Source organism: Manis javanica, chromosome 1, assembly GCF_040802235.1.
Source record: "Manis javanica isolate MJ-LG chromosome 1, MJ_LKY, whole genome shotgun sequence".
NCBI classification, from domain to species: Eukaryota; Metazoa; Chordata; class Mammalia; order Pholidota; family Manidae; genus Manis; species Manis javanica.
In genome coordinates, this window is record NC_133156.1 from 40,854,920 (window position 1) to 40,877,565 (window position 22,646).

At 44.2% G+C, this 22,646-nt stretch overlaps 1 long non-coding RNA gene across 9 annotated transcripts in view; it reads right to left on the minus strand.

Annotated features, from left to right (window-relative positions):
- LOC140848392 (uncharacterized) overlaps positions 1–22,646 on the minus strand; it is an 81,828-nt gene that overhangs the window by 11,613 nt on the left and 47,569 nt on the right. For 8 of the 9 annotated variants that reach the window (XR_012129193.1, XR_012129190.1, XR_012129188.1 and 5 more), the window contains 3 exons: positions 14,037–14,153; positions 13,865–13,948; positions 11,499–11,679 (listed from right to left, as the gene is read on the minus strand). This is a non-coding gene — a long non-coding RNA (uncharacterized lncRNA). The remainder of the gene's footprint in view (positions 1–11,498; positions 11,680–13,864; positions 13,949–14,036; positions 14,154–22,646) is intronic. The other variant, XR_012129194.1, reaches the window with a different exon arrangement.

Here is a 22,646-nt window from a genome sequence, read left to right on the forward strand (position 1 = left end):
TGTCCTGACAGAGATAAGAACTCCAGAGAACTAAATACCAATGCTTGTGTCAGCCCTCAGTGAATGCTCGCTGAGTGAATGAATAACTGAGGGGAACACACGGCTTCATTTCAATAAATATTGATGTCTGCACAGTTCCAGAACTATTCTATGTGCTGGGGGCATACACAAGTAGTTTTGGATACTCTCCTTATGTGATTACTGCCTTGGTAAAGAAACCAAACTCATGCAATGAGAAGGGTTTATTCAACATAAACATTTACTGAGCACCTACTCTGTGCTAGTCACTGTTTGGGGACAACAGCTCTGACCAAGGAGACATGGCCTCTGCCTCCACAGAACTTACACTCTCGTGGGAATGACTAATAACAAATTATTTACAATAAAGTGAAATGGATATTTCTGAGTGCTGGGAAGTACAAAAAGAGGTGAGCTTCATTGTAGCATGGCTAGTCAAGAAAAGGCTTCCTGGGGAAGGCAGAAGGGGGCAGAGGGAATATGTGGGCCTGTGCTACAAAGGCATGGAGAGCAGGCCAGGGGTGGACAGACCACTCAGATGTGAGTGCAGAAGCTGAGGCATGACCAACTGCTCGTGTTCAGATCCCAGTTCCTTTACTTGCCATTGTTCCATATTGGGCAACTTTCTCATTTAGAGCCTAACTTTCATCATCTGTGATGAAATGGTGATGATAACAGTACCATCTCATAGGGTGGCTGGCAGGATTAGATGAGTTAAGTAATACAAGGATCAAGCTTAGCAGAGTAAGTCTCAATATGCAATAACTAATGTTGTTGCTGTCATCATCACAGGGACCTAGCTGAGACTGGAACCAGGGAAATCAGAACAATAGGCTGAATCCAAGTCATTCTGATGGAACAGAGTCATGGGACTACGTGTCAGGCTGTGTCTAAAAGGCAGAGAAGGAGAAAGAATGGGCAACACTCCTCTCACCACTGATGAACAGTGTGGAAACCCACACTAGGACATTTTCAGTTGGCTTGACTCCTGGCTCTGACATTTGGTAACAAGGTAACTCCAGAAAGTCACTTAAGGCTCTGACCCTCAGTTCCACAACTGTAAAATGGGCATAATATCGGCAGCTCTGTGTGCCTCACAGGGTGGTACTGCAAATCAAGCAAAAAGTGGCTGGGAAGGCCATTTAGTCAGATTGTAAAGCGCTACCAATATGTGAATTATTATTATCCTGAAGGTTCTGGTTCTAGCTTGGAAACCCAAAAGTACGGGCCTGCTTTGGACTGAATCTACAATAAAGAGAAAGAGATTATAGATGACTTTTTCTTCTTTTATTTGCCTTTAAAAGTTGTAAAGTTGTGCTTCTCAAACTTGATGGTGTCTACAAATCATCTGGGAAATCTCCATAAGTAGAGTCTGATTCTGTGGGTCTAGGGTGGGGCCTGGGTTCTGCATTTCACACAAGCTCATGGGTGATAGCGCTGCCGGGCCATGGGACCACACGCAGAGTCATGAAGTTCTCTAGGGAACCATGCAGGCTGAACAGTCACTTTCCTCAAAGTGAGCTGACAGCATCATCTAAGGCGGGAGAGGGGACCCTGTGAGACTGGTCAGGATCCACAGCTGTCAGTGACCATCAGCTGCCCTTCCTTCATTGACAGCCACTCTATGATGCTCACACAGTGTCAAGCACTATTTTAAATACTCGGCAACTATTTTATTTATTTAATTCCCATAATATCCCTATGTTATAGGTATTATTTTGTCCCTATTTTACAGATACAGGAAATGAGGCCCACAGAGGTTAAATGATTTGCCCAAGGTCACACAGCCATACCTCTGACTTGAGCCCAGAGCAGAGGGCAATGAAACATAGTACATTCTGTGATGAGCTGCCCCTCCAAATTACAAAGCAGGAAAGCGGCTGCTGATGTATCAGCCTCTCCTGAAGGCTGGGCAGAGCTGAGTCATTCCATGGCAGTGACCTAAAGAAACTGTCCTCAATCTGCCCTGGTTCCTGTCCTGCCCACTGTTCCTGTCCCTTCCATTCTGTGAGCCACCCAGGATCTGTCTAATAAACCCTTTTGCATATCACAGGGCTTAAAAATTTGATTCTGAAGACAGACTGCCTGGCTTCAAATCCTGGCTTCACCACTTTCTAATTACTTCCCTGCTCCAAGGCTCGGTTTTCTCATCCGTAGTGCAGGGATAAGAACAGTTCTGACTCCACAGAGCCGTTGGGAGGATTGAAGGTGATCATGCATATCGAGCACTTAGCCCAATGCCGGATCCACAGCATGGGCTCCACAACTGTTCTTGATATGATTAGTGAGACAAAAATGAGAACCGGCCCACATCCCTGTACTGTGAAATCATCCCGCCACACAACGGCCCCCTGACCCTTGCTTACATGCTGTGAGGAGTGACCCGAGGTGTGAGCGCTAGGGCAGTGGGGACTGGCTCGTACTTCTGGCAGGAGGTTGCAGGCCATTACACCTGCCATCTGCATTCAACATCCACCGCTCTCAGAAAATGGGGATGTGTCACATTCAGGGGGCTCTTTACCGCACATTAGGGCAGCACTTTGCCCAAATGTTTGTATCAACTTTTCACGACTCTGGCCCCAGGCCTGCTGTGAGTCAGCCTTGCAGTCTCAACTCAGTGCCACACTCACTCCAGGGATGGCTCCAAGGCGACAGTCTCCATCCCTGCTCACCACCCACCCCCATGCACACCAACCTGCTGTCACCAGCTGGGAGCCTAGGATGAAAGAGAAAGGTGTTGAGTGATGTGAAGGACAATTGCCAAGGAGCCACAGTGGCCCTCCAGGATTTGTTAGCTGCTATTAAAAGATACTCCAAGTCATTACTGTGACATTACAGGGACTTTGCTGATTGCAGCTAATCTCAGGCTCCTTCTGTGTTCCTAATGGAGGGGAGCAGCCCCATGCGAAAAATCCCATTTTGTGCCATTCTTCTAAAATTTAGTTTAAGAAAAATAACTAGGAGCAAAATGTGATATTCAGCCTTTGAAAATGAGTAAGATAAGGGTGTAGGTACAGAGCAGGCGAATCACAAAATAGAACTTTTTCAGTCAGGTGGACATTAGAGATGACAAACACTCATAACGAGTTAAGGAGGAGATGATACTGAATCACTTGGTGAGCAAACTGTCCCCTTTTGATTCTCTTTCGCATCTTCCGATTACATCAGTGAGAAACGTTCCCTTGGAGCTGATGTGTTTTTAACACTCTCTGACATGAGCTAATCTCCTTTTATAACAAACGAGAGAGCTGGCCCACACCAACAGCCAACACACGCAGCCTGCTTCTGTTAAAATCCCAGCCGAGGCACGCTGACTCTGGGACCTTCAGCGAGTTAATTGGCCTCTCTGAGGCTCAATCTCTTCATCTGTAAAATGAGGGAAATAATAGTCCCTCTTTTGTAGAGTTACCTTGAAGACTGAATAAGTAACGTCCTAGGAAGCAGGCTTGGCACCAAGCGTACCACCAATGCAAGCTGCCGCCATTGGGCAGCTGACAGCGCCTGCCTAAGACACAGTACCTTTGTTGTCACTGTGCTCATTTCTAAGGTCCTCTTCTACCTGGGGGCTCACACTACTGGCTTTCCATACTTCATAGCAATATAAGATGAATTTGTAAAAAAAAATATATATATATATACATATACTTAAAAGTTAGTCAAAAATAGTATATTAACAATAAAACAGGTAACAGGAGATTGTGAGAAAATCACCCAAAGGGGTGCATGAACGACTGAATTTTGAGAAGCCTGATCCAATCCAACCCATTCTTTTTACAAGACCTGAAGCCCAGAGAAGGAAAGTAACTTCCCTGAGATCAAACAGCAAGCCAGCAACAGAGTAGGTCTAGAATCCTCCAGCCAACAGTTCTCCTCAATATACCTTTAGGTCACTAAGCTGATAGTGTCTTAAGTGAAGTCCTTAAGAAAGGAAAGATGAAAAGACACCTTTGGAGTGGGTGGCCACTCCCTTTGAAGCCAAGAACCAGAGCTATTGTTATGGAAGGCCTCCACTACCAATGAGCGACTTTGCTCACAATACATAAATAAAGAGAGATAATACGATTGTCAAGTTTCTCAAAGAATTCAGGCGGACGCGAAAACATCTCAGAACCCAGGATACTGTTTTTGTTGGATCGTGTGAAAGATACGCCTTTGGCTCCCTAAGTTTTTTCTTATAATAGCATATTCGGGCAAAAGTAGAAAATACTGTAATGATTTTTTATAAAAGCAAGAAGAGCAGGCAAGAGGGTGTTTGTCTTGTTGGAGAACAAAGGATGAATTTACATGGTCTGGTGTAACCGCAGTATAACAAGATTACATCGCCAGGCAAAAGTCAGTCCAGCGGCAATTGAAGAGCAAAAAACGAACTGTGCCCTGGCCCTGGCCTGAGTGGTTCCTGGCTCTAAAACTAAACATTGAACTCCCAACCCTCTTTACCCTTTCTCTTTAGTAGGCAGGACCGGGGCGGGGGGTATCTTGTAATTTCCAACTTCCTTTGGCATTGATTCCTTGCAGATGCTCTAGAGACCAGGAAATGGGCTTCATTCTATCAGTAGGAGTGAATAATCACTTCCCCCCTCACCCCTTGCAGAGAGCAACATATGGAACTTCGCCTCTGAAGAGGTCCTTCCTTCTCTTTAGGAAGATCAAGTCACATCTTATGACTAGAATCTGGAGCAAAGAGGAGTTTGAGGAAGAGCCAGAAAATGGAATCTCCAGTGTCCAATGAATGCAAGTGATCCCCAGGCATACTTCCCACCCATTACTTTATGAGGATTGTAAATTCAAGTCTTCAGAGTCCAGGCAGGCAATGCAAGTGAGAGAAACAGGCCCTCTGGGGCAGTGGATCTGGGGACATCCTGGAAGATATATGCCTCTCTAAAGGGACATCAGCAACTCAGCCACAGTCACCTGTTGCCTTGTGATGTGGGCCCAGTATTGCCCAATCTTTCAGAGCCTATATATTTATGTAAAATTTTTTCTGATTTCTAAATGTCAGTGACTAATTCACTTTTCTTCAAAATTCAATATAGGCTCAACACAAGCATCTGAGCAGCAGGTCCACCAGCAGGTGCCTCTGCCCCGTGCCCTCGTCCGAGTCAGACTCATTCCTTTCTGAGCTGCAAGCACAAAGCGTGAGCAATGATTCCCTAGACCACACGTCAACCTGGCCCCCACCAGAGTTCTAGATCTGCATTTCACAGCTCAGGCCCTCCTCCTGTGTTTTTGTTTGTTTGCCTTGGACCAACATTTAAGGTATGGATGAAGAAGGAGAAGGAAAGAGAGGGGAATAATTTAGTCAATGGCATCCAGCATGGCAGAAGTCGGGATGGTCTCTTGTTCTTAGCCCCAGTGCTGAACACAGTGCCGCAAGCAGTAGGTGCTTAATAAGTGTTTGTGAGTGGATGACAAGATAGAGAAAAGAACCAGAAGACAAACAGAGTCACTGTGTTGTCCATAGGAATAATGGCCAGGGTCTGAAACAGAAATTCCAGCCACTGTAATGGAATCAGGGGTGGAGAGGCTGCAGCTTATGAAGTCAGAAGTCAAACCAGCGAAGAAAAGAAAGGAAGAGAATTTTAAATCCCTTAGCTTGAGTCAAAGTTGGGATACACTGCTTGAAGACAGAAAGTCTAGATTGGAGTCATTGCTCTGCTAATTAGTAGCCACATGACTAGGGGCAAGACACAGAACCCCACTGTATTTGGAAACTGGGACCAGGACTATCTAGCTCCTAGAGGTGACTTAGGGATCAGATGAGATACTGGGTTTTTAAATACTTTGAAAACTGAAAAACACCCAAAAAGTGGGATAGGGAGAAAGGAGAGTCAAGTCACGTAGAGGGTGATGAGTCAGAAGGACAGTGCAGAGCCAACATGTTTCTTGGGCTGTGTGCATCATTTAACGTGTCAAGACGGATGTTGGCTTAGCCCTTGGCTTGACTCATCCTGATTAACAGATGCCTGGCTGGCCAGGAGTTTGACTCCAAGCTGATTGGACAACAGAGTGGGGAGGAGCTCCTGAACTTGGCCAGTGACTGGAGAAGCTAAGACAGCAGCCAAAAGAGAAATCAACCTACCCTGTCCAGCCCAAGGACAACTGGGTCATCTATGAAACTCATCCTAAGGTCTATCTCCAAGGGTGCACATGAATAATTCTTCCAGAGTCTCAGTGTTGCTGAGGAAAGCACTCCAATGAACAAGCTCATTCGGGATGTGAATTATTTGTGTTCATAACACACAAGTTTACACAGATCCATTAACAAAAATTACATCTGGCAACTACCTCTAAACAATTACAGTAACTGTGGTTTTAAGTAGTGACTGAGACAATAAAATAGAGCAGCCATCATAAAGCTTGCTGCAAATCTCTCCTTGACCTCAGTGGCTGGAAGCTAGATAAATGGTTAAGAACATTGGAGACAGACAGACCTGACTCAAATCCTAGCTCTATCACCTTGGGCCACTTAACCTCTCCAAGTTTCAATTTCCCCAACTGCAACATGGGAATAATAATAGGATTAAAGAAGATGACCTTTGACAAATGTTAAGCACAGTGCTTCTCTCAGAGAAAGCAGACCAAAAATGGTAGATAACCACTTTAGAATTTCAGCTTAGATCCAACCCCTTTCGCACTTGGATCTGGAAGATTCTAGATTGCTAAAGGTAGAAGCACCACTTAAGATTGAGGAAAAGGAGTTTTTTTCTTGGAGCCAGAGAGTATCTTAAAGGTCCATAAGAAGCTTTTCTGGGAAACAAAAAGAATCCCCAATTAGCAAATCTCTAATCCACCCATGAGCTCTTCAGCCAGAATGGCTTCACTTTGAACTGATTTTTTATATTGGAGCTCCACCATGCAGGATTTTGCCTGATGAAAAGTTTTCACTAATAGAAGTAATTCAGCCTTTTCATTGTACAAAGAAAGAAGCTGAGACCCAGAAAAAAGTGACTTGTGACTTAACCAAAGACACCTTATGAATATGTAACAAACACAGGACTGGCTTTTATGTCTCCAGACATTTGTTAAGCATAAATAATAATTAGTTTAAATTATGTGCTATTAGATAATTAATATATCCAATGCAACTATTCTATCCTTAATCAGATCAAAGTTACACTCAGTCCAATATCCTCCTTTCCCTTTAAGATATAGGCTAAAGAGACATTATCTCATGTCCAGAAAAATGGGGAATCTCCATTAGGCATATATACCCTATGCTGCGATCTGCATACAACCCAAGAACCTTCGCCTTCTGGTGCTTTGCTTTAGCATTTATTTTCAAAGTGGTGGAAGAGCAAACCAAACCAAATTAAAAGAGATAGTAAGGAAATAAGGAGAGAGGGAGAAAAGGGAATGCATGAAATCCCAAATCAGAAGAGTTCTGGAACATGTATAGTATCTAACCCCCAACAACAGCATAAATTAACATTGTCCCAACCTCATATGCATCCAGAAATCTGGCAGTTAGTTATCAACTGTTTATCTGAGCCAGGCCCTGTGCCAAAGACTTCGTACATTTTCTCATTTGAACCTCTCCAGAACCCTAGAAGGTAAGTATTATTATTCCCATTTTATAGATGAGGAAAGTAGTACAGAGATGATTAAGTAAATAGCACAAGATCACAACACAGGACAAAGCCAAAATTATAAAACACTGAGACTCTGGAAGAATTGTTCATGTTGCACCTTTGGACAGAGACCGTAGGAGGAGTTTCATAGATGACCCAGTTGTCCTTGGGCTGGACAGGGTAGGTTGATTTCTCTTTTGGCTGCTGTCTTAGCTTCTCCAGTCACTGGCCAAGTTCAGGACCTCCTCCCTTAGAATTAGAGTGATTACGAAACTCTCACTCCTAACCCCGGTATATAGTGGACTCATCTTACAGCCACATGTAACTTAGGCAAAGTCAGCTCGGTATGTTCAAACAAGCAAGGAAGCAAAGTCACTGGAGGAAGAAATAACCCAACAGTGTAGGTGGTCCCACCTATCTTTTTAACAACTGACCACATCAGACAGAAGATGTGCTCTGATGGTCAGTTCACAGCCACCTTAGCATCCTTACCACTGCACACAGAGAGCATCTCTGGACACACTTTTCCATTTCACCTAAATGTAAGCCAGCTATGTCAACTGAGGCCCCAAGAAGCAGCAGCAGCCTGGTCCAGTGCTGGGAGAAAAATGGCTGTGTTCTGACTCCTTCAGCCTCCACCAGGCGCAAACCGTCTGAGGGACGTTCAAGAGAAATTTCGACCACACTCAACTTTTCTCCCCATGTGCTCACTGTGGAACCCAATTGCCTTAGAAGTGATGCCGCCTGTCCCTGGAATGACAGAAAGCCTGATGCAAGGCAGAAGAGCCAGCTTCTGGTCCTCACTATGCCACCACCCTGGAGGATGCTGCTTCTCTATCTGCCAGATAAGAGGTTGGACTAGGCTGCTCACCAAGGAGTAAACGAAAAAGCCCAGACGTGGTATGTGGCACTGGTCTCTGAAGCCTGCAGGAGCTGGGTAAATCAAGCTGAGCTCTACAGGGGCACTGTCCAGACCCTGTCCAGAGATTCCGGACACCCACCACCCCGGAAACTCATGTTATTTAGCGGCTGGGCCAGGCCTCTTCTTAGGTCTGTGAGCAAGTGAAAGGGGACAGCTTCTTGGCCTGGAGGCACAGGTGCAGCTGGGCTGGGGCTCAGGCTTGGACCTGAGGAAACAAAGACAGACTGCAGAGCCTCTCTCCATTCCAACCAGCACCGCGCCCCTGCAACCCGAACAACTGGCCACTTGATAATTCATAACCTCGACGACAGAAAAGAGGTGGGAGAGCCACGAGAAGGGAAGAGATCCTTTCCAGACAACTGGGATCTGAGCTGTGGAATCCAGAAGTTTATTTCATTAAAAAAAAAAAAAAAAACAGGGGGGAAGGGGAGGAAAAAAATTGACCAAGGGTGATTATAGAGAGTCTGAGACTTTCCGTGGCTGGGCTGCCTGGTGAAAGATGAGGACGTCCTCTTTCCGCCAGTGGCTTTGGCTTCATTATGCCAAACAACCATCAACACTGGCTTCCTTTTCTTTCAATGGACTGACCCGTTTTATGCAAACAAATTGACCAATTGTTTGAATGCCAAGCCACATAGCCTTCACGTTCTCCTGCAATTTAGCAAAGTTTCTCACATAACAGCTTTGCACGCCTGCCCAGGCTGATGAAACAGACAACCTAATCACCTAGGGCCGTGCGCCAAGGTGACTGCTGGAGGAGAGAGTCAAACACAACAGTCTCTGTGTGATGAAGGTCCAAGGCCCGGAGCAACCCAGGGGAAAACAATGCTCTTTGGAGCTGGACCCTGTTAAGTGTTTAGATCCTTCCCAATGGAGTCTCACTTGTTAATACTTAAAGGACCTCGAAGCTGACAGTTCTAGACTAGCCATTCTGCTGCTTACACTGCAATTTGTAATGCAGTAGTCCCTGCCTTGTGAGGTCTGCCACCCGGGAGAGGGTCCCTCTGCTCCTGACCAGACGGCTCTGCAGACCAGCCTGCTTCAGGAACCAAGCCCTCTCTGCCTTCAAAGGCGAAGACAGGTACCCATTTGCACCGATACACTTACCCTCTAGTTTTAGGGAGGAGAGTGTGTGTGTATACAGATATACATATACAATCAGTTAATATTATTGTCATATCTAGCTTGTACCTATAAACTGTAATACAACACAAGCATCTTCATTCTATTGCCTTGCTTTTATTTTCCAACTAATTCATGGGTAAGTCTTTTCTTCTCTTTCCAAAACAGGCATCTCTCTTATTTTACCTAAATCAAGAGAATTCCAGTGGATCTTAAAGGAAGGATCTTAGAAGTCCAGTTTTCCATCCAATGCCTGGCTCCCTGTCCCAAAGCCCAGCACAGGACTGGCTCAGAGTTGGCACCCAGTAAGTATTTGGTAATTTAATCAGGAGATTGATTTCAAAAATTGACGGGTCTGCCTTGATCAAAGGTCCTTGGCTCTGCTTCCTTGACTAGACTGGAGTTACAGGAACCTTCATCAGCATCTAATAATCAAACTCACACACACAACTGTAAGCTGCACACAGTCAGGTTGGAATCACCACCTCCTTTCCCAGGGCAGCATCTGAGTCAAGGACTAAAGGCAAGTGGTTCATTTTGGAGGTGATCCCAGGGGGCTTCCATAGCTGAGTGGGAAAGCAAGATGGAAGGGGAAGGCAGCCCTGATGAGATGTGTTAGCGAGCAGCTGAGTCATATTCGCAATGGGGACCTCTGAGAGAAAATGGAGAGCATGCCTGAGAGGTGCCCCACCAAGGGCTATTTTCTACCCACCCCCATCTGTGAACTGAGGACTGCTCCTGCAGGTACCAGTCCTCACACTGGGCTGACCATGTGGCTGCAGCCCAGGAACACCCTGGGGCAGAGTCCTGTGGGTGTGCAGTAGGAAGCTGGTGAGCAGGAGAAGGATGAGTCCTGGGGAGCTAGAGCAGGGTACTGACAGCAGCTCCCCAGGGCCTAAAGCAGTGCTTGGCATACAGCTGTTGCTCAAAAACAGAGTTGCACAAATAAATGCATTTATTCTACTGGTTTTATAAAACTCTTTTTCACATTTTTTAAAAGGAGAACACTTTCTTCAAAGGAAGTCTTATAAGTAAAATACAGAATGTAGAAGAGATTAAAGAGGAGTTGCCTGATTTAGGGACCAAAGCCTCATTGCTTTCCCCCACCACACAAAGACAACTGTGAGGACCAACCAGCATGCCTCAGAGTGCAGGGTGGAAATCCCTGATTTACTTCATCCCCTCATTTTACTGGCAGGACAATTGAGGCGCCATGTCTCTGGTGACTCCAGAAGTTATTGCTGGAAGTCAAAGGCGGCTCAGGAGAGTTGGTCAGTGGGGATGGGCACCACACTAAGCATTGGTCCTCAGCAGGAACCTCCCCTGGAAGCACCTGCAGAGCCCTTGCTGAGGGTAGAGCAGCTATTTTGCCCAAAATGGGGCAGAGGTGGGTTGGGGAATGTTAAATTATCTGTTACAAAGCCATGACACCTTGGCCATCTCCAAGAACACACATAATTAAATCTGTTGCCATTCATGTCCCATTGCTCCAGAACCAAAAGTTAGCAGATGAGGGGGGTGCCAGCACCTTCCACTGTCACCATTGCTAAATCTGTTTCCCACAGCCACCAGGACTGTCTCTTGAAGGGGCAGCCTCTACACCCCCATGTGGAACTGGGACCCCTCTCCCCTGAGAAGCCATACCAAGCAAACACATCTTGAGGGAGTGGCCAGGAGCAAAAATCCTGTAGAACTTAAAAATACAAGTTTGTGCTAGAAAGCCAAGTTTGAGGCCACTAAACTAGAATGAACTTCACAGTTTGGACAGGCAGGAAGAGATAGAAACGTGGAGGGGAAGATTTCAGCCTTGACTCTCAGGAGCTTTTGGATTTCCTGGGACAGCATTCGGCTCAATGCCTGGCACCCACCTCTCTGCGTCTAGGTCTCTGGCTGCCAACGCTGAGAACTCCCAGCTCAGCTGCCTTCCTTCTGGTCTTGATATCAGTTCGAAACCCAGGTGAAGCAACCAAGGTCACCTACAGGTTTTATGAACATGACTTGGAAATCCCTCTTCCTTAGTATCACTGGAGCACCCGGGCCTTTCCTCTGCTGAAGAGGCAGAGAAAAGAAGTAGTAAGGAATGGTTTGATGTGAACCCAAGGGGAAATCAACTCCCTGTCTCAGTCTATTCTCCAAAGAGGAAAACTCAGTGGATCATTCCAACCAGGACAACTTGCCCAAATTCCTAATTTTCACAGGTGAGAAGTTAAGGCCCAAAGAAGGGGAGACTTGCCTAAGATTTCAGAGTTATTTAATAGAACCTCTGTAACTAAAACACCAGTTTTTCCTAATTCCAGATCCAGTAGCTTTTTTTTCTATATTAATATTAAGTAAAATCTACCTTTTTTTCTTTTTCTTTTTACTTGCTTCTTTCTTTTTAGCTCTATACCTGGCACATGAACTCTCATCAATGTTTGTTGAATGAAGGATTGTATGAACATATGAACTCTCCCTCTGAGGTAAAGACCAGGACCTTTTTTTTTAAGGACCTCTTTTTTTTTTTTTTGCCTTCAGAGATCTTCTAAATAGTACAAACATAAGCATGCTGCAAATCGCATTCCTTTTTTTTTTTAGCAGTAAGAAGTCTTTGTTTAAGGCAAAGTACATACTTGAAGAAAGGGAAGTTTGGGCAACCTCAGAAAGGAGGCACACAAATTGCGTTCTTGATAGCAGTTGAGGTTGCTAGATGGAGGGCAATGCAGGCCAGGGTTCAAAAATAGGAGTGTTGTAGAACTGGCAGCAACTGAGAATTTCACTGCTGCAGGACACCCCCCCCCCCCCCGCCGCCCCACCCCGGGAGGGTTCTCAGATCCCTCCCATGGACCAAGGCAGGGAGAGGCCTGTCAGGAGCTTGCCTTGTGACAAGGCTGAAATTATCTTCAGTTCTAAAATTCTGTAATTCAATCAACTGAAAATTAGAGTATCTCTGCTACTGGCTGTGATCACGTCTATACTCTCAAAACCCTTAGCCTGGTAGGGTGATTTGGAAAAAGATTATTTTGATCTAAAACAGCTACAGTGATTTCCACCTGAGGGTGAAGTCTCCAGACATCTGTGGGTCTGTTGCAGCCTGAGCTTGTCTTTCTTGGCTTTACCTACTTACCATTAGCACTTGTGCATTGCAAAACAAGTAGTAAGTTTTACCTTTGTTTTATCTACATTTTGCTATGTACTAGCCAGTCTTCTCTTTTCAAATAAAACCAGCTCACTGTAAACACATTTTTTTCAAGCAATACAGACACTAACAATGAAGAATATAAAAATCACTGTCAACATTTCTATGAGTGTCCTTCCTTTCACCTCTCTGACCTTGTCTCCCAACATTTTAACTCCACCCTAGGGCCTCTAGTCCTTTAGAACTGCTTTTCTTTGAGTATTTCCATTACCTCATTTAATTCTCACAACATCCCACAATGTGGCAATTATTATCTCCACTTTACAGATTGGAAACTGAGGATACAGCTACTAAGTAACAGTACTGGGTGTCAAATCCAGGTTTATCTTACTCCAAAGATCAAGTCCGAGAAAATATATAACAATCATTTTTTTTATACCTTTACTATGTGCCAGATACTGTGCTAAGTGCCTTCTCTACCTTATCTCAGATGTTTAAAGCATATTGATAAAGTAGGTTTTATTCTATTTCAGGGAAGTCTAATTCATAGAGGAGTTAAGTGACTTGCCCAGAATCACACAGCTGATAAAGGCAGAGCCAGAAAGCAAAATTGGGATTTCTGACTCCTAAACCCATGTTCTTAACCAGGAAACTACATGGTGACATCCATTCCATTGGTTGAAGCAGATTTATGCACATAGGGAGTCATACTCTACACACTGTTCTATACCTTGTTTGTTTCTCTGTTAGGTAAGGGTAGTGGGTTTTCAATCCTTGCCTTTAAAAGTGAAATGACATGACCCAATCCTGCTCCCTCAAGCCAGCAGTTGGCCTCTGCCCCACATGGTGGTCCTATTACCCAGTCACAGCCCACACCCTGACCACTCATCTCAACCATCTTGCCCTCTGTCACCCCTCGGCTCCTCATGTTGGTCTCCTTCAGGTTGTCAGCTTACACCTACCCCTCAAACCAGGTACTACATATAGGCCCACTGCCCCAGACCTTGGGCCTCACACAAACCCTCATCCTGTGATTTAGCTACTTCTACCACTCTGGCAGACCACTGTGCTCCACCCAGCCTGCCATCCAGTATTCAGACTGTCAACACAAGCCCTTACCAGGCAAACACCACCTTCCTTGGATTGCTCTGGCTTAACAAATAAGTCAGCAACAGAAATTCCACCAGATGACCTCCAAAGTTCCTGTAGTTGAAAAATAATATACAATGTTATAATCTCCGCATAATAAGGAGATGAAAGTTTCTTAGCAAACATGTATAGTCTATTCTACCCTGAGGGTGAGTTAAGTCGTCCATCACTCTGCTTGAGTTAAGTCGTCCATCACACATACACATCACTTTGGGGAAGTCACCTCCACTCTCTCGTCATCAGTTTCTTGTTTCTTTATCTATTGAACAAAGTAGAAATAGATGGTCCCAGGTCCCTGCAAACTCAGAAATCCGATTATCCTATGACTAAAGAAATGACAAGCCTAGTAGATATTATTCCCATTGTTGATTTGTCCAATCATTAACCAAACTAATGAGGCTGTTTATGCAATCCAACTGCAAAGTTCACTTAGGGGGAGAAGGGAAAAAAATCAAGGCAGTTAGACATTCCAGGACTTCACTGGGGGCCAAACACTAAGTCGATGATAGTGTGCTGGCAACAGTCAAAGGAAATCAGGGGGATACTTGCATATACGGGGTGCACATAGGAATGAGGGAGATTTTCTGTAAGCAGAAAATGTTCCTCTGACTGAACCCAAGATGAAATCTACTTTTTGAAAAAGTTTTTTTTTCTTAAATTTGGCTCAATTGCTTGTTTTTCTCTGCTCCTTATGTAATCTTGTGGGATGTGGCGTCAAAAAGTCATAAATCATTCATGGTGCTCTGAGGGAAAAAAATCATTTGTGCAAAGCAGATGCAATGTAAAATGAAATGGGGAAGTTTTTGCATGAAACCTGAAGAAAAATGTAATTCTGTAGTTCATAGCCCACGCTGGTCACTAATTCGTTCCGTCATTCTGTGGTTTGGTCATTTGTTTCTGGCTTCTTGTGCTTCATTTTAAATGAAGACTGAGTTAAAGACATAGCCCATCACAACTATACTGCATTTGCCCAGGAATCTTAGGAAAGATCCTGTAGTCATGGCATTTGTGGGGACAGTCGAATCTGGCAGATTTTTATTTCCTGCTTGAAGAAACCAAGAAAGCCTGTTGTCCAAAAATCCCTTTTTCAATATGCCTGTCACTGCTCTCGATAATTCCCATGGGTTAATTAAAATCCCTTTGTAAAATATTAGTACTCTTCTCCAAAACCCACATACAAAAACACAAGAAGCCCCCAGCAGAGTTAACCCATAAAGCTAACTCTCAAATATTAATGTCTTAAATAAATCGATTTAGCTTTATAATTTCTAATGTGGGAGCTAGCTATGATGAGGCTTCTACTAAACAAGCAAATTATGGGGGCTTTTTTAAAGCTCTTTAATATTCATTAACTCATTCAAGCTTCACAAATATAGCAAGGACAAGATCTGTGTTCATTCATTAATTCATTCCTACAACAAACTTTACTGACTGTCAAGCACTATGCTAGGGTGCTAAAGATATTGACATGAGAACACCTGTTGTCCTTGAGCCACTCAGCACTTCGAGTGACAGACATGGAAGGATCATCATCGAGACACAAGCCAAAATGAATACAACTCCAAAAACTGAAAATACTCTGCCCTAAGTCACACAGCTGGAAAGTTCTGGAACAGGGACTTTCCTCCTAGGTCCCCTAAGTCTAAGCTCAGAACACTCCCAAAGAGATCCTATAGTTTTTGTAGATGGACAAGTTTTGATGGGAGAAAGTGAGGAAAAGAAAGCTCCCAGACTGAGGTCCTGCCCCTTAGAAGAATGATCTGGGTTAATTACCCTAGGAACCAGTGAGCAACTAGCAGAACTGAGAAAGAATTCTCAACAGAACAAAGGAGGAAAGCGTTCCCATAGGTCAAGTTCATAATTTCTCCTAGTCAGCATTGAGATGATGTCCAACCTAGCAAAGAGTCTGGCATTGGGTTAGTCCTCAAAAAATCTCTATTTACAATCTGTTCAGCTCAACTCCAATTAGTCAGATAACCCCTGTGTTACCAAATGACAGACAGTTGCCCCCAAAAAACTCTTGAGATCTCAGTGCTACTGCCTTGAATACTCAGTTCCACAGTGTGGGAAAGCCTTAACCCATCCTCAAGATCTTTGCTCTTTCCTGGTATTGAGAATATTATCATTTGGTTTACTGTAGCCATTCTACCCCTATGTCCCAAGACCCTGATGTCCCTGTGGCCACACAATGAAAGGTGGCAGAGAGTCCTCATCATAATACAGTTTCTCAATGCTCTTCCTGCCCAACCTAAGGACTGTCCAGCATATCCCCCTAGATTTGGTTCTCTGGCACCACAGGCTTTCTGTACCCTGACTGGGATGTGTTGTTTTACAGGTTCATGGCAATAAACAACAGGAACAACAACAAAAAATTTGTACTAGGGACTGGGGAAAATAAAGAATCTAGCCTCTGTCCTCCAAGAACTGATAAGCTAAGTTCTGGCACAAACCTACTGTGTAATCTTAGGAAAATAGCAACTCCCAAGGTTCAGTTTCCTCATCTGTAAAATGGTGGTATTAAAAATACCTACTTCATAGGGTCGTTGCAAAGAGTAAATAAGGTAATGCAAAAAAAAAAAGAGAGCAAAATATGTAAAGACCTTGGTTTGGCACATGGCTAACAATACTAACAGATGTAGGGCAAATACAGCTGACCCGTGAACTACAAGGTTTGAACTATACAGGTCCACTTAAATGCAGTTTTTTTTCAATAAATGCATTGAAAAAAATTTATTTGAAATTTGCAACGATTTGAAAAACTCACAAACCATGTAACCTAGAAATATTGAAAAAATTAAGTATATCATGAATGCATAAAATATTTGTAGATATTAGTCTATTTTATCATTTCTTACTATAAAATCAACAGTAAGCTATCAGTGGTTAAGTTTTAGGGGAGTCAAAATTATACATGGATATTTGACTATACGAACTGTCAGCACATCTAACCCCCACATTATTCAAGGACCAACTGTATATAAATCAATACTGATTGCTGAATGAAACAGGGAAGCATACATATATAAGGCAGACTTTGATAAGTTTCATAAGGGAGAATAAGTACTAGAGTGGAATGTGGGAGCGAAAGTTTCCTTCTAGTTGAAAGCATTGAGAAACACTACTCAGAGCAGGTAGAAGTTGAGCTGGGTGTGACAAATGAGGAAGTTTTGGAGAAATGGTCTTGGGAAGTTCCCACAAGAAGTTGATAATCAGTGATGAAAGGTTGCATATTTCTGGTAGTGTTTCAGTCTTGAAAGGTGTTCATCTTGGCTCCTACCAGTTTAGGTGAAAGCAATGTTGCTCTGTTCAGGAATGATTTGTACCCAGATGTGTACACCACAGTTTAATAGGGATACCAATACACTATGTTTGGGTCAGAAGCTGGAACTATTGCTGGGACAGAGCTGTCGTCTAATTGGAAACTCTTATCAGAGCTATGTGTGAGAAGCTAAAATTCTTTTGAACTACTACAAGCAGAATAAGTATCCACAGGTGGAAATACCATGAAATTGGATTTCAGCTTCAGGTAAGGAAGGACATTCCAATGGTTTCAGTTGCCAAATTAGAAAAGTTTGTGAGTCTCCTTTGCCAGAAGTGTTTCAGTAGGATTTGGAGAACTGATTCTCAGAGTAGCTGTAGGAAACATTTCTGCATGCATTAGGAAGTTAGTCCAGAAGAAATAAACATGGCCTCCCAGTTCTAAGTCCCAAAGTCCCTCAATACACAGTAATATTTATCAAGATTCATTCATTTATCCAACAAATGTGTAGAGATAGTCCTGACTTTGGGACAAGCATGGCTGGGTTTAAATCTCAATTCTTCTACTTTCTAACTGTGAGACTTTGGGCAAGTCAGCTTCTCTGTATTTAGTTTCTTCATCTATAAGATAGAATAATAATAGTTCCTGTTCATAGTGTTTCTGTGCAAATGAAAGGATTTGATTTATATAAGGCACTTTTGAATGGTGTCTGGCCCATAATACAGTCAATTAATATTAAACATTGGTAGCAGTAGTGATAGATGTCAGGCACTGAGCTAGACACTAGATCACCAATATTAAGAAAGCAGACATGAATCCTACCTTTCCCGAATTTAAAGTCGGCCAGGAAGTGGGAGAGTATAAAAGATACTAAGCTAAAAGTCACAAAAATATATATGTCAAACTATGATAATTGCTATGAAGGGGAAAAAGAGGATGCCATGATAGCATATGACAGAGGAGAGGGAGACCCATTTAGATTGGGAGGTGCAGGGAAGAGTTCTTTGAGGAACTGACATTTAAGCTGTTTTGCAATTCAGATATATCCCAACACCATAGGCTTAAAGGGGTGCCCCAATGCCTGGCCTTCTTCAAGTCAACAGAAAAAGGAAGCCAGCTATCTACAAAAGTATGGAGTCACCTGCCAATCAGAGTCCAATTCGTACATCAAGCCTTACATTAGGCAATGTAAATATAGACAGGTTCTCTGCTTTAGCTATTGGTTTCCATTGATTTTTCTGTGAAATCTATACACTTATCACTTTATCCATTCATCCATTCATCTATACATCTATCCATCTATTCATCCATCCCAGTCTATACATAGTTCAACAATATGTAGTCCCCAATCTCAAGGAACTACTTTAAGGAAGGCTAATATGTGTATAAGTTCCTGTAAATGAAGATATATTAAGGAAATGAAGGGAACTATGAAAATTTGAAGAAGATAGAAATTCAACACAGATGAGGGGAGAAATTTTTTTTTTAAGTGACATGTTGAAGCATGCCAGGGAATTCTAGGCAAAGTGAATTTGAAGGAATCAAATCTTACTCAGAATTTGGGTTCTGAAATCAATGCATAAAATCTCAAAAAATCATGATTAAGTAATAGTCAAAAGTATCCCTTCTGCCAGGGCTATGTTAGAGAATGACATACTGTGTGGGGAAGTTGGGGTTCCTATGGCCAGTATCCTCATTGAACTTAAACCACTTGATGATATAACTGGCCTGTTGCTAGGCTACTGCTTCCATACCCATAGGCAATAAGTTATTATTGCACTATATAGAAAGCTCAGCCCAGTGCCCTGGGAAGAGGCAGAGAAGTTAATGCTCAACCTACCACCAGGAGAACAAGCCGGGTAATAAACCCTTTCACCCCAAGAACGTTCTACTGTCATTTCTTTGGTCACACTGAATCCACAGTGAACTTGCCCAGGGCTGACACCATTGGCAAGGCAATTGGCATAGTTGGCAGTATTAATTGTTGACCAAGGAAAAAGACAAGCTGCCCTTATGGGAGGGGTGCTTCAGTGGGCTGCCCCTATGAATGGGAAGACAATGGACTGTCCCCCAGTGGGTATGTGGTCTGAGGTGGCTTGCCTCCTAGAGGGCTGGGCCCCACCCCATGACTGGAGGCAAGTGGAGGTGATACCTGAGGCAGTAGGGGTGGCCCTTGGTATAGTAAGTAGGTCTTTTGAAAGACAAGAGTGCTTGTAAGGCAGCAGGGACTGTGGGTTGGCTGCTTTTCATAGTATTAAAAAAGTCTACAGAAGAGAAGGACATGCTCCTGAAAAAGACCCAAGAAATGGCAGCACAAGATCACGAGCTGTGAACTGCTGTGGATTCACTGAAGAAGGAAATGGCATTAAGACAAGAGGAGGCAGCATGAGAATGCTGGCAGCAAGGCACCATTGAAGAGGTAAAAGATTCCTTACAGTATGAGACAGCAGTGCTTTCAGTTGCTCTGAAGGAGGAAAAGGCCATAAAGGAAAAAAACAAACTCCTGTGGGAAGCACAGGCAGAGGTGTCATGAGAATGCCAGCTGCAAAGCATTGAGGTGAAGGTAAGAGTTTCTGAAGACTTAGCTAGCACTGCTATGAGGCACTGTAGAGAGTGTAAAGAATGTAGCAAAGGAGGCACTCAGGGGAGTGGAGAGAAAGATGCCATCAGTCCCAGAAATGGAGAAGTTGGGGAAGGATGAAGGAGTGGTGCGGGATCACTGACCCCTCCTCTATTGAAAGCACACCCAGTGGTTGTAAAGAAAATAAAGACACAGCTTCCGAGGGTTCCCCAAGAAGAGGTGCAGCCCCCTCCCCAGGTCATGGAGCACTCTATGCTCCACCCCTACACTCAGGCTAAGCTGCTGGATTTGGGCTCCCGGTTTAAGCAGAAGCCCTTTGAGTCAATATCAGCTTGGCTCCTGCGTCTGTGGGACTTAGGGGTGGATGGAATTGTTCTGTCGGGATCAGAGATGGGAAAGGTGGCTTCCCTGACAGTTTAGCCAGCCTTGGGGCAGCAATTACAAAATGCACATCAGCCTTCAGGAAATCACTCCTTCCTCCATTGGCTTATGGCTGCACTATGTGCTGTGTGGCCCAATCAGGGTGATCTACTATCCTCCCCTGCTAGATGGCAGACATATGCTGAGTTCCAACAGGTGTTATGGGAGCTAGACATAAGAAATGCCATCAATAGCCCAGAGAATCATGGCCCAGATGAGGAACATTTCACTACAGGGATGAGAAATATTGTGCTTCAAACAGCTCCCAAGTCCGTCTTTGGGTCTCTGGTGGCCATTCTTGCCCCTCACTTAGGGCAGCCCATAAGCAAGGTTACACATACAGTAGCAGACTTAGGGGAGACTGAAGCAGTGAGAACACAGAAATAAATAATGTCTGCTACTTCCAAGAAGAATTTAAAGGACCCTGTGAAGGTTATGAGGACCCAGATGTGAATTGATTTAATACAGGCAGGAGCAGATAGAAGGAAATTAGTTGGGAAGTCAAATAGGATGTTACTGGAGCTATGGCAACAACTGAAACCCCAGAAGCAGTTCCAGCCATTAAGACCAAAGAGGCAGAGGTCAGAGGCAGAGCCACAAGTCCGACCTGTGTGTTTGCAAGACTTCCTGCTGGAGAGCAAGCCAGCCTCACTTGAGCCCACACAGAAAGATGATTGGGGAACACAGTTTGACTGAGGAGAAGGTCAAGGTACCTGCCCTGAGGGACCATGGGGGGACTGGAGGCCACATATTGAAATAGCTATCCATTGGTTCCCAGTGAACATACAATGTGTCCTGGCTCTGGTGACACAGGGGCTGAATGTTCACTGATTCATGGTAACTCTGAGAAGTTCCCTGGGACCCCCATTATCAGAGATGGATACCAGGGTAAGGCTATCAGAGTGAAACAAGCCCAAATTCCTTTGGGAATAGGGTGTCTACACCCAAAAGAGTATATACTGTGTATATATCTCCCATCCCTGAGTATATTTTGGGGATTGATATCCTGCAGGGTCTATGGTTGCAGACCACTGCAGGTGAGTTCTGACAGAGTACGTGCGGTGAAGGCAGTTCTGAGGGGACATGCTAGGCACCCGCCCATAGCTTTGCCTGTGCCTCGGCAGGTGACTAATACCAAACAATACAAACTTCCTGGAAGGCATAAAGAAATTGAAGAAACCCTCCAGGAACTGGAAAAGTGGGTATTATAAAGCCCATCCATAGCCCTTTCGATTCCCCAGTGTAACCAGTAAAAAAGCTGGATGGCTCCTGGCGTATGACTGTGGATTATAGAGAACTGAATAAAGTCATACCCCTTACGCATGCTGCTGTCCCCTGTATTACAGACCTGATGGATACCCTCAGCCATGAACTAGGAACATACCATTATGGGGTAGACCTTGCTAATGCCTTCTTTTCCATTGATAATGAGCAGGAAAGTCAGGAACAGTTTGCCTTCACAGGGAAGGACGGCAATGGACTTTCAGAGAGGTCAGGGATACCTGCACAGCCCCACCATCTGCCATGGACTTGTAGCCCAGGACTTGGCTACATGGGAGAAACCAACAACAGTGTGGCTGTACCATTATATTGATGATGTCATGCTCATGTCTAACTCTCTTTCAGATCTAGAAGGAGCAGCACCTAGACTGCTGCAACATCTACAGGAGAAAGGATGGGCTGTAAACAGTACCAATGTTCAGGAACCTGGTTTGTCAGTCAAATTCTTGGGGGTCGTCTGGTCAGGTAAGACCAAAGTTACACCAGAAGCAGTCATAGATAAAGTCCAGGTCTTTCTTACCCCTACCACTGTAGCATTATTACAGGAGTTTTTGGGTCTTCAAGGCTACTAGAGAGTGTTTACCCCACACTTGGCACAAATTCTGAAGCCCTTATACCAGTTGGTACAAAAGGGCATCAGGTAGGACTGGAATGAGACATGTGCATCTGCCTTTACTACAGCAAAACGGGCAGTCAAGGCTAGGCAGGTCTTGAGTATGACAGACCCATCAAGGCCCTGTAAGCTGAACGTTCATGTGACTGAATAGTTATGGATGGGGTCTCTGGCAGCAGCTTGAATGATCTCACCAACCTATTGAATTCTGGTCACAACTCTGGAAAGGGGCAAAGGTACGATACACTTTGATAGAAAAGCAACTGGCTGCCATGTATCACACCTTGCTGGCTACAGAACCCATCACTGGAATGACCCCGATAAAGGTAATAACCACCTATCTCATCTTGGGGTAGTTACTAGACTGGACCCAAAAGCCAAGGAGTGGTATGGCACAAACGCCCACACTAGCCAAGTGGGGTGCTTACCTACAGCAGTGTAGTGCCTTCTCTAGTAGGCCCTTGAGTGAAGAACTCCAACGCTTATTGGAGCTGGTGACATATACTACCGAAAAGCAGGAAGAAATTGCTTTTGAACCATTAGTAGCAAAGAGTCCCTATCGGGAGGGAAGAGCCCCTGTACCCGAAGATGCATGGAA